Here is a 12,711-nt window from a genome sequence, read left to right on the forward strand (position 1 = left end):
TGGTGGTGTGTGGGAAAGATTTTAAATTATTTATTCAACTCCTCTACTTGTTAGAGGCCTATTAAGATTTTCCATTCCTTCTTGAGTCAGTTCTGATAACCTGTTCCCATTTGCCTGGACCTAATCTGCAGAATGTCACTCTGTGCTGTGCAGCTGCTATGCCTCTGCTCAGTTTCTTAAGCATTTCTTATTTTTATATTTTAGCCCAGCTTCTTAGGGCCTGCTGTTATTTCTACAGAGCTTAGTGGTCAGCCAAGTTCAGGCAGTTTTTAAGTCTGCCATGGTTTTTGCTTTCCACTGGGCACTCTCAGGTCTCCCTGAATGTTGGAGCAGCCTCCCAGTCAGGCAGATATGTGTAGAGAACTTATCAAGCCTCCTATAGTCTCTCATTTCCAGGATGTTCCTGGTACACTTCTGACTGGTCCTCTTGCTGTGGCTCACCTCACCTGGGATCAACCTGAGGCTAGGAGAGCTGCAGATTCCCCATTCGACAGCTGGCACAGGCTTCGCCTTCCATTCTCGATCAAGTCAGCCCCCTCTGGCAGTGAAGCTGCTGGTTTTCACGACCAGCGAGAATGCCCTAGACTCCTGTGGTTCTTACCTGACGTTCCAGAATATCTCACAAATAAACAATTCTCAATTCGTTATTTGTCTTTGGCTAATTTCCAGGGCCTTGACATGGTTGTTTTTGACAATTTTGTCTAGTGTTTTTTCGTTGTTTTTTGCAGAGAGGATGTGTTGACTTCTTCATGCCTCTAAGTCCCCATAGTATTTTTAAAATGCTGAGATGCTGGGTGGGTGTGTGATCTGTCAGCTAGGCTTCTCTTTGGTTTAAAGGCGCCACTGGGCATCTGGCAGACAAGGGGTATAAGCTCTTTTTGAAAAAGTCAAGATATTCTAGTATGATGCTAGGAAAGGTGTGAGTTGGGGCTCTGAAGAGTCTGAGAGGTGGTGGGAGAACAAGAGGTGATGGAGATGGTGAGGAGGAGTGGGTTGGGGATGAAGAGGTGGAGGTAAGAACTGAATGCATCATTCACTGGAAACCATGAAATTAAAAAAAATGAAAAGCCTACTTTCCATCCTTTAAAGCTACCAACCTAAGAGCCACTGCTTCCATTAGTGTTTCCTCCCAGGCACCTGCCTTGGTTTGAACTTCCAGTCCCCTGGGGAGTGAGCATGTGTTAGGATAAGGATGGGAGTACTGGCCATGCCATGAGGAAGGTAGGGCAGTAGGGGGTCAGGTGCCACTGGGAAGTGGAAATGGCCTGCATGTCAGCATCAGCTTGGGGATCTGGAGTTGCTGACCTCAAGCTCAGCTCTAACTTTCACATAAAGTTTTGGTCGTAATACTTTAAACCAAGGGCCTTGTAAATGTACAAGTGGCCTAGAAACAAAATGGGGTGGGAATATTGTTTCCCAGGGATGGGAAAATTATAGCACGCAGGCCAAACCTGGCTTGTCATCCATGACTGTAAATAAAGTTTAAATGATACTCGGCCACACCCATTTGTTTCCATATTATCTATGGCTGCTTTGGTGCTACACAGACAGGGTTGAGTAGTTGTGACAGAGACCATATGGTCTATAGGGCTAAAATATGTACTATCTGCCCCTTTACAGAAAAAGTTTGCCAATCCCTGTTTTAAATTAAAACTATAATAGATAACCCCCTTGAGGCATGATAATGTGGATAGAGCATCCCATATAAAATCAGAAGACATGGGGTCAAGCTTGAGGCATGACAGTACAGATAGAGCATCACATATGTAATCACAAGACAGGGGATCGCATCTGGGCTCTGCTACATATCAGCAGTGGCACCCAGGGTAAGAATTGGCCATCTCTGGGCACAAGTCCACTGGAAAATAGGAATCGGATGACCCATTTTGTCATTGGGTGTGGTTGTTCAAACAAAATTACTATATGAGGAAGCATATTGCAAGCCATGTAGCACCATACACATGCTGTTCATTTTGACATTTACAGAACACCCACTTTGACCTTCTAAATCCCCTGTTTGGATCCATTTTTCTTGTGGAATGAACCCTACCTTATGTACCTTTCATGTAACATCTGTGATGGAGCATTTTTTTAGGTACTTTCCCTTGATTTGAAGGGGGACCAGGAGACCATTTCCATCACAGAGCAGAGAAATATGGGATGGGAGAACTGTAAGAAACATTCACTCCTCACGGACACCCCCCCAACCCTGGCCCATGCAGCCAAGGAATGGTTTGAGGGCCACTTTTCTTCCCAAGGACATCCCTGCTGGAGAAGACGACCATTTAAGGCTTAATCTTATGAATGATTTCTTTTCCCTTGAAGAGTCTGAATATGGTAAACCCTATTACAACGACAAGGATAATTCAATGGTTGACATGAAACTAAAATTTGGGTGAGAGTTTCTCAATAATTGTAACACTGAGTTATGACACAGAGCCTGGAACTCCCAGCCGCTGTGGCTAATTTCACTAGCAATTTCCTCACATAGCTGGCCAAATTCGAGAAAGGCTCGGCCAGCTGAGATGAGAATTCTCGGTGTGGATTCCCGACTGCAATGCTGAAGTCATCAGTACTCTCCTGGCAGGCCTTCTCAGCGGGGGTGGGGGAGGTCTCCAGGTTCAGCAGACAAAGCCCATGTCTTATCCCCCTCCTCGGTGTCCATAGTTGAATTACCTACGGAATGAGCTGTGATCTCCACTCACTTTCTGCCTGCCCCTGTGAGTTCAGGTCCTGGTGTCTGAATGCACAGGATCCAAGGGAGTTGTTGACTACATGTAATTGCCTTACAATCAAATGGCAGAGGAGGACTTCTGAGAGCCTGATGGGCCAGAGAGGTTAAGACTAAGGGCATCTGAAGAAAAGCAGAGTCACAGTCTGTCCCTGGTGGCAGGTGTGTCCCAGGTGGCCTGCCAAAGATGCCATTAAACAAGAGAAGTCAAGGAGGCCTGTCAAAGGAGGATGTGTTTATCAGTATAATTATTTGTTGAAATGGAGAAGGCAGGAGATTGGAGCTACATGGCCAGAGGCATGAGTAAGTGGTTAGCTCTTGTCATTAGAGGGGCGAGGACAAAGAGATGAGTGAGAGAAAAGCAATAGAAGTAGTTGTGAATAAGCAAGGCAGGGTTGTTCAGAGCCAGCCCTGTAAACGCTATATATCACTAGCTAGTTCCCTTTTTCTTGAAAATAACAGAAACTGATTTTGGCTAGCTTCAAGAGAGGGGAAAAAGGGGGGCGGGGACAGTGTTTGAAGGGATAACTGAGGTATCTTGTAGAATTGAAGGACTGAAATGCCTGCCAAGGATAACCTAGAATCAAGAGTTCAATTGCCATGGAGACACCAGGCATTGCCTTCTCTCTGGCTCTTGCCACCTACTTCTCTTTGTGTCTTCCTTTGACTTTTACTTTTTACTGCCCAATGACATGTTTTGCTAACCAGGCCTGTAGCTCCTGAGTTAACATGTCCTCAGTCCTTGCTACCTGGAGAGACTGAGTTCCTTTTCTTAGAGCCTGACTTCCTTGGAAGGACTCTGATTGGCCTAGTTCTGGTCAGGTGACCTTCGCTGGACCAGTCACATGGAAGAAGCGGGACAACTTCTGCAGTAAAAGCGGTAGATGGAAAGAGACAGTTCCCAGAAGAAAGAAAGTTTCTAGAAAAGAGAAAAATGCTGCAGAGAAATAACAGTAGCTTTCAATGACACCAGGTGTCCTACAAGGTGATTTTTCCATCTGCACCCTGTGAGGCTTCGGGAAGATGAGGGCAGAATCTTAAAAATGCTGGGCCGAAAGCTTAAGGTGGTGGGTTTTTTCCTTGACCCTGCCTTGCAAACACAGCATGGTCTTGAACAAGTCACTTCATCTCCCAGAACCTCAGTTGCCACACCCATAAAGTAAAGCAATAATATCTGCCTGGTAGTACGGTTTGGTGGATTAGATGGGATGATACAGAGGAAAGTGTTTTATAAGCAGAACATCCCTGTTTTTCTCCTCCCTCCTGCCTGGTCCTTCCTGTCCCAGGTCCTCTGAGGCTGAGAATTACCCAACTAAACAATCAGTGTGTCAGGGAATGTGTCCAAACCACAGTGTATCTGGATGAGGCAAGGCGTAATGGTGCCTTCATGATCTCAGTCAGCTCAACTCATCATGATCTCTCCGGAACCAACGTCTCCTGTAAACTTCTCACCCTAGAAATTCTTGCTGGTCAACGGTGAAGACCTACTCTAAGGCACTCACCACCTGCAGCCTTATGGGCTACCATGCTGCTACCTTTCCTATGTCTCCCCATTGTCTCTTCTAGGCAGCTTCCTGACCGTGCCATCATTATCACCTGTTTGCTTCTCATCCTCTGGAGAGCACACCGCCCTCCCAGCCCAGATACCTCCAGAGACCTCATGCCTGTTCAGCATCTCTTTTGCAGTTACCTGGACGCAAGGGTGTTTGCAAAGCTACTTCCTCTGTAACCTTCCCAGGGAAATATAGTGCTCCATATGAATTAATGGTCTGGGTCAGCGGTCCCCAACCTTTTTGGCACCAGGGACCGGTTCTGTGGAAGACAATTTTTCCACAGACCGGGATGGAGGGGATGGTGTTAGGATGATTCAAGCGCATTACACTTATTGTGCACTTTATTTCTATTATTATTACATTGTAATATATAATGAAGTAATTATACAACTCATCATAATGCTGACAGGAGGCAGAGCTCAGGCGGTCAAGTGAGCGATGGGGAGCGGCTATAAATACAGATGAAGCTTCACTTGCCCACCACTCGCCTCCTGCTGTGTGACCCAGTTCCCAACAGGCCACGGACCGCCACCGGACCGTGGCCCGGGGGTTGGGGACCTCTGGTCTAGGTAACTGAAAACCACTTTTTTAGTGTGAAAAAAAAAAACAAAGCTCTCATCGTGGCTGATTCTAATGGAAAGTTTCCCGTGCATATATAGACCTTCTTATCTTTGACTCAGGAATTTCATATCTGGGTTCCAAAGCTACATAAGAGGATTCACAAAATAACTTATTGCAGCATTTTTTGAACAAGGTCAAACTTAAAAACAGCTAAACTACCCAAAGCAAGGGGCTAGTTTAATAAATTGTGGTGAGTAACTACATAACTATCTTGAAGATACTAGAAATTGTATTTAAATTATATAAAAAATGTTTATAACATTAAGGGAGGAAACAACTCTTTAAAAAAACGGTGGTACACAGACACTATCATTTTCTTATGCAAGAAGGCATTTCCCTCTCTTCCTTGCTAATGATCCCTGATTTTATTTAGGTATAACCTCCATCACGGAACACTGTCTCCAGAATAAAGCCTGTTGCTCTAAACCAGTCACAGTTATTGTTCCTACTTTTCACTGATTGGTTTAAGAGTGGCCTTGTGACCCAGTTGTGGCCAACGTATACATGAGGGGAAGTCTTATGCTGGAGGATTCTGGGAGAGTTTTCTCTGTTTCTAAAAAGAAATGCACAGGAAGATGAAAAGAGCTCTGGAGATGGATGATACCAATGGTGACACAACAATATGAATATACTTAATACCACTGAACTGTACACTGAAAATTGGTGAAGATAGTAAATTAAAAAAATTTTTTTTTTGGCTGTGCCGCACGGCATGTGGGATCTTATTTCTCTGACCAGGGATCGAACGCACGCCCCCTGCATCGGAAGCACAGAGTCTTAACCACTGGACCTCCAGGGAACACCCAATAAATTTTATGTTATGTGTATTTTGCCACAATACAAAAATAATTGAACAAAAAAGATAGCGATGTACAGAAAGAGATTGCCTCTGCTACTTTTTTTCTGGGGAATGGGGCGGTGGGAGAGTACTGTATCTGAGTGTGGAAATAATTATTAGCATAATGCCCTTCCATCCCAGTTTCCCTCCCTAGGTCCTCTCATCAGCTTTCACAGTTCATATGCATCTGTACGCAGGTGACTTCCGTAAGGACTGATCATCCGAACTCCACATCCACACATCCAACTGCTACGTGACATGTTCTCTTAGCTTTATTACCATAGACTCTCAAAATTAACATGTCCTCAAACAAATATTTGTTCTGTATAGAAAAACTGTCTAACTTGCCCCAAATTTACCAGTTATACAACGAACTCTTGAATGCCTTTCCCAGGGTTCACCGATTGTTAACATTTTGCCATATCAAATGGAAAGTTCCATGTCTTCTGACCCCTCCTCCTTGGAATCTGCTCCCTCCCAGGGTTCTGTCTCTCAGTACTCAGCACTCCTATAAACCTTGTTGATCTTGCCACTCTGGGGGTTGTTCCAGACGCCTGCATCTTTCTCATCCCACTACATAAACCAACACCCAATCCTGTTAATTCTACCTTTAAAATAATCTAATCCATTCACTCCTCACCATTTCTGCTGTCATCACCTGAATCCATCACCAACATCTCTTTCTTGAACTGATGCACTTGCCTTACTCCATTTTTATTTGGAATAGCTACAGTTACAACTTTAAAACACATCCAACTGTATCAGTTTCTTGCTTAAAATCCTCAATGGCTTATCCTCAATGGCCTATTCATTTCTACCCCCGACCTCTTTCATACCACTCAGGTTAGACATCGGTTCTATACCCCCATAATACTTTATTACTTTTCCCTCTTAGTACTTTTCATAATTATAAGCATTAGAGTAATGTCAATGAAGATAGACAAAGGCCTCTCCCAATTGCATTTCTGAAGCAACGTGTCAATTCTAGTGATCTCATTATCTTAGCTTATTCAACAGTTTGGGATATTTTTTGATGACCCAGGGGACCTACCATTACTCAAGCATTTTGATCAAGGCACTGTTTTGCCTTCACTAAGTCTCTTGCCTGCTCGGTGGCCGCGGGGTCAGCGGCCAGTAATTCATCGTCTGCTACCTGTCCACCTCATCTGCGGTCCCTGCCCTCCTCCAGTGTCTGGCGTGTTTGTCAGGCAGGTTGTGTGGGTCCCGTGTGCTGTGTCTGAGGCCACCTCCCAGGAGACGCACACAGGATTGGTGCCTCTAATTCAGCCAGTGGACATTTAGCTCATTAAACAGCAATAGATTCAAACAGAAAAATGAAACCACACACATCCTTAGCACTAAACACATTTCCTTCTTTCCGTCTTAGTTTGATTTACTGAAGGGAAATGTGAGGAGCTCTGCATAACCGAGAGGCTGAAAGCATCCAGGCAGAGAGATGAGAGGAGACTGGCTCCAAGCAATATCCCGCCTGCAGGAAGTGAGTGGTGGTGAATCCGTATTTCTCCATAGTAAGCGGTTTCTTGGGGCCCGAGCATCCCTTGTTCCAGTGCTGGGGGGAGAGACTCAGGCAGGGCTGGCTGTGCCCGTGGAGTTGGGTTCACTGTTCCTGCTGGTCTCAGGGGCAGCAGCTGGCCTGCCAGCTTGTTCCCTCCAAGCCATTTCCCTTTGCCCCTTCCAGCCTTGGGAAAGAACACCAGCCTGTGGGCTGACACCCCAAAGTGGCCTGATAGCTGGGAAGTGACCCTCCTGTAGAGAATGGAGCTTCTCTTCTTTAGAGCAGTAAGGCTATATTGGGTTGGCCAAAAAGTTCGTTTGAGTTTTTCCATAAGATGCCAATAAGATGGCACCAAGTTCATTTAGTCCTTGGTTTGTGGTCAGATTCTCTACAACCCCCAAATCTGGGAAATGTGAAATGATTAAAAAAAAAATCCAGGCTTTTCACTACATTCCAGAGTCTTATTCAGATTTCTGTGGTTGAGAGCCCACATAATAGCTTATACACTCTAGCAGACTTTTTTTTTTTCTTGCCTCCAACATACCTGTTTCCCACTTGATTCTGTCCAAAAATGTCCAGATTTGCTTTGGGGGAACCACTGCCCCCTAGCGTTAGACTTGGGTATGGCCCCCACTCTCAATTCAATGGTGAGAGCAGGTTGTCTTGAGCCAAAAAGCATGTCCTGTCCCTGGGCATGTGACACAGTTTGGGCAAATGATGCTCAAGGCAACAGTGATGGGATGGGGGTGGGGAAATCTACCGTTCTCCCATCCAGGAGCTGGCGGAAGAGGAGCCCTCATCTTTCTCCTGGGTGTCATGCTCTGAGGCCACCAGGCTGGAATGGGTTCAGCCCTTTTGACTTCCTTGACAAGGCACATACTGAGGGTGACGTTGGCACACAAAGGAGGCCAGAATGGAGAGAATCAGGGTTGGTTCTGATGACACTGTGACTGTCTGGGAGAAACCACAAGTGAAGCCAGAACCACTTCTGGATTTTTTAGTTATGAAAGCCAATTACTTTATTTTGCTTTAGGCCAGTTTTCCTTGTAGTTGCAAAGGGAAATTTTGGAATAGATGGTCCTATCAACCACAGAAATGGGGAAAACTAATGGCCGAAGCTACTTTATTTGGTCTTATTTATTCCTTTTTGTTTCAACATTGCAGATTCTGTAAGAGCTAATGTTTATGGAAAATATGTGCTAGACATTAACTTACATGTTATGACTAGTTGAAACCCACCATGAGGAGTGTACTGTTATTAACTCCATTTTACAGATGAGAAAACTGAGGCACACAGAGGTTAAGTCATTTGCCCAAGGTCACAGGATGAGTAAGTGACAGAGCCACAGTTTAATGCAACAGGAGACTTCTCACATCTCCCACAACTCTAATATCCTATGACTATAATTTCCAGAAGCAGAGCCAATGACTGTTTCCACTGGGAACTATCAAGCATGCAGCCAATTTCATTGCCTGGAGCTTTCTCAGCTCTTCTCAATCCCATCTCCTTTGCCCAAATGATAATTGTCTGTTGCATTCCTAAATCTTCTCGCTTCCTTCTCCAAGCCTGACACTCTGGTTTCTGTAACATACGTCTCCATAGCTCCATATGAGAATGTCATCAACCCACTTCCACCACCCTTCAGCACTTGCTTTTTCAGAAGAGTCCCAAATGCAAAGTCTACAGCATCGGGAAGCACTCAGTGGGATTAGATTCCTTGGGAATGAACACTTAACACTTCTCTAGGTTTAGATCCACGTGTTGAAATCTTGTGCAGCTTGCGACACGCTGGCTTTGCCCAGGTCCCCGGGGGGAGGGAGGAGTTATGAAATGTTTCCTCATTGCTCCTCTCTATATTCTACCAATTGCATCCTCTAGGCTCAATCTTTTTTTTTTTTTTTTTTTTTTTTTTTTGCGGTACGCGGGCCTCTCACCGTTGTGGCCTCTCCCGTTGCGGAGCACAGGCTCCGGACGCGCAGGCTCAGCAGCCATGGCTCACGGGCCCAGCCGCTCCACGGCATGTGGGATCTTCCCGGACCGGGGCACGAACCCGTGTCCCCTGCATCGGCAGGCGGACTCTCAACCACTGCCACCAGGGAAGCCCCTCTAGGCTCAATCTTAACCATATGAATAACCACTCTCCCAATTCCCCAGTCAGGGAGGCTTCAAGATCCTCACATTCACTGTTACCACACTTTGATATTCCCTAGGTGCTGCTTCTTGGCGCTTCTATGACCTGCTCCTTTATGCAATGTGGAGAAAAGGATTTGAGATGGCTTCTACCTGGCACTATTAGGGGCGGTAAGACAGTAATGAAAAAGGGCACATGTTGGCCACAGTGGGGAAATTTTCCAGAGCACCAAACCTCTGAGAGTCGACTGATACCCAGGCTTTCCAAATGCTCACCATCCTCTAGAATCTACTGCCAACCGTATGAGAGGGGTGTACTATATATATATCACATACCCCAGCTATCCTGTCTCTTATTTATCCCATCCATATCAAGCAGTCATTGGCTTATCTGTTCAAATAAACACATATGTATGATTTTACGTTAGAGGGTAGCTTTTACACATCACATGAGGAAACCTTCAGACCCCTGACTGTACCAGTTATATCCTCACTCCATTCACTCATCAACCGAATCATGCATGGATCCACCCATCTAACAAAACTTGACTGAACACCTATATGTGCCACTGGATAAAGTACTGAGGATACAAAGATAAAACATACTTTTTTTTTTTTTTTTTTTTGCCCTTGGAGCTCACACTTTAGTAAAAGAGAGACAAATAAACAGAGTATTTCAGTCCATTTAGGTAAACATTTGAACAGAGTTAATTACAGGGTGTCATAGGAGCAGAGAAGAAGGGCCAGGCTTTGGAAGTCAGGAAGGGCTTCCTACAGGAATAAAGACGCAGATGTAGAGAATGGACTTGAGGACACGGGGAGGGGGAAGGGGAAGCTGGGACGAAGGGAGAGAGTGGCATGGACAAATACACACTACCAAATGTAAAATAGCTAGCTAGTGGGAAGCAGCTACATAGCACAGGGGGATCAGCTCAGTGCTCTGTGTCCACCTAGAGGGGTGGGATAGGGAGGGTGGGAGGGAGGGAGACGCAAGAGGGAGGGGATATGGGGATATATGTATATGTGTATCTGATTCACTTTGTTATAAAGCAGCAACTAACACACCATTGTAAAGTAATTATACTCCAATAAAGATGTTAAAAAAAAAGAAGAAGGGCTTCCTAGAAAAGGTGACAATTGAGATTGACAGCTGAGAATCACTGTAGCAGACAGCATGACTCCCCAGTATCTGTCCTCTCCTTTGTCCTGGTAATAGAACCTATGAGGTTTTAGCTGGCCACAAGGGCGATAGACTCATTTCCAGCCTCTCTTACATCTTTGTGTAGTCATGGAACCAAATTGTAGTCAATAGGAATATGAATGAAAGAGACGGGTACAATGTGGTTACAAAATTCTTTTAAAAAGGGTATCTTGCCCTCTGCTTCCTCTTACCCATTCTCCTTGGGTTGGAATGTAGGCAAGGTGGAAGTGATCTATCTCTGAGCATATGGATCATCCCCTAGTGGATCACAGAGCCATAAGACAGAAGGAAATGGGGTCCCTGGATGACTCTATGGGGCAGAGGCATCCATCAACACTGTCCTCCCGTGACAGCCCCTATATGCGGTCACCCCATTATAGTAGCAGCTTAACCTGTACCTTTACACAATAACCAACCACCCACAGGCTGAGCTCTGCATAAGAAATTCAGCATGATTAGATACTACCGTGCCCCCTCCCCCTTGGTAAGGATGGTCTAGAAAGAGTTGTTGGTGGTCGTGCATGGATATTTCTGGAGGATCTGGGGATGAGTGAAACACTGGATTGTGGTGAGAGTATTAAGCCATAGCCACAATAAGCACCCCCATCCCATACAGCCAGGGTTCCCTGCTACTCCTTCTATCAGGTCTCCACTCTGCAGGGTGCTGGGAGGGGGAGTGGTTCAAAGGGATGGGACAGGGGACAGGAGCTTCACTCTGCTTCTCAGCCTGTGACTTGGACTGCCTCTGGCTCCCACCTATTTCCTGGCACCCTCTCCCCCTTGGGCCTGCTGCTGCTCTGGGGAATGCTATACATCCTCATCAACTTCTGCAATTCCAAGATAGAGTCCTGTTCCGATTTCTGAGACTTCCCACGGCACAGTAGTCTCAAAGTTTTCCTCCACCCAGTCCTCTTGAATGAAAACCCCAGATCCTAGGTCTCTCCTAATTACATGTGCATTTCATTCATGTCCCTAGAACCTGTCACTGGACCCGGTCTGTACTATGACTCTCAGTTTCTCCTGCTCGAATTATACCAACTCATTGGACTGGGTCAGTTTTGACTCATATCTACCTGTCTGCCCTGATTTCCCTATTTGAATCATCCCAGAGGGAGTTTCTGGCCTGCTTTAGAGTTGGAGCTACAGAGCCATCTTAATACATCACGATCATTCTTTCTTTTTCTACCCAGCCACATGACAGAGACCACCTCCCCAAACTACTCTTCAGGCTAAATCTTGGCAAATGAAGAATGCCAAGGGCAAAGAAATGCTTTCACCATACTCCAATATTTTCCATTTGCTACCAATCAGTAAATGAGAAGGCAATCAGCTGCCTCTGTCTCAGAAAATATCTACAGGCAATGGGGCAGGTAGCTGAGAGTCTCCAGGGGGTCTTTACTCCGTGAAATCTGTCTATATGAGCTCCAGTCCTTATGGACTAAAAGAGAGAAAACTGCAGGATTTGTGGGAAATCATCTGTGGACCCAGGATAGACTCAGAATGCTGCTCTGCCATGGTTTTTGTCTCTAAGCCCTGGATGGCCTGGAACCTCCACCCTCTCGCTCTCTGTTTCTCTCCCCTTGGTGTCCTCGCAGTCCCGGCGCCTGTCTCTAAGATAGCGTTGCTCACATAGAAATGCTCAACAGTCATGGCTTGTGAATGTGCCCCTCTCCCCTGCAAGGTGAATCATGCATCTTCCTGTCTCCAGAAACTAGCACAACACCTGGCACATGGGAAGGGTTTAGAAAACAAATGAAACCTCATTGACACACTGGTTACAGACCCTTCTGAGAGGTATCTGAGCACCAAATCACAAAACAGCCCAGTTCTGAAATTCTGGATTACCCCTGGCATTCCATCCTTGGCCTTCACATGCCACACCCCAGTGTGTGCCACCAAATGCCCATACCTGTCAGATGCCCATTAACCCAGTCCCAAGGTTCCTATCTCTGAAGCCTGCTTTCCTTTCAGCGAGACCTGGCTTTCCTCTCCACATCCTCTGAATTTTACACAGGTCCTTGGACTCTAATAGTTCTTGATTTGCTGGCTCAGCAGCTTCTGGTACCTTAGGTGAGACACACCCCATTTCTAGCCAGATCCTATGAAGCCTCTCACTCGCT

At 45.7% G+C, this 12,711-nt stretch overlaps 1 protein-coding gene across 1 annotated transcript in view; it reads right to left on the minus strand.

Annotated features, from left to right (window-relative positions):
- ASIC2 (acid sensing ion channel subunit 2) overlaps positions 1-12,711 on the minus strand; it is a 997,430-nt gene that overhangs the window by 388,158 nt on the left and 596,561 nt on the right. The window lies entirely within an intron of this gene.

This window comes from Mesoplodon densirostris, chromosome 18, assembly GCF_025265405.1.
Source record: "Mesoplodon densirostris isolate mMesDen1 chromosome 18, mMesDen1 primary haplotype, whole genome shotgun sequence".
In the NCBI taxonomy this organism is placed as follows: domain Eukaryota; kingdom Metazoa; phylum Chordata; class Mammalia; order Artiodactyla; family Ziphiidae; genus Mesoplodon; species Mesoplodon densirostris.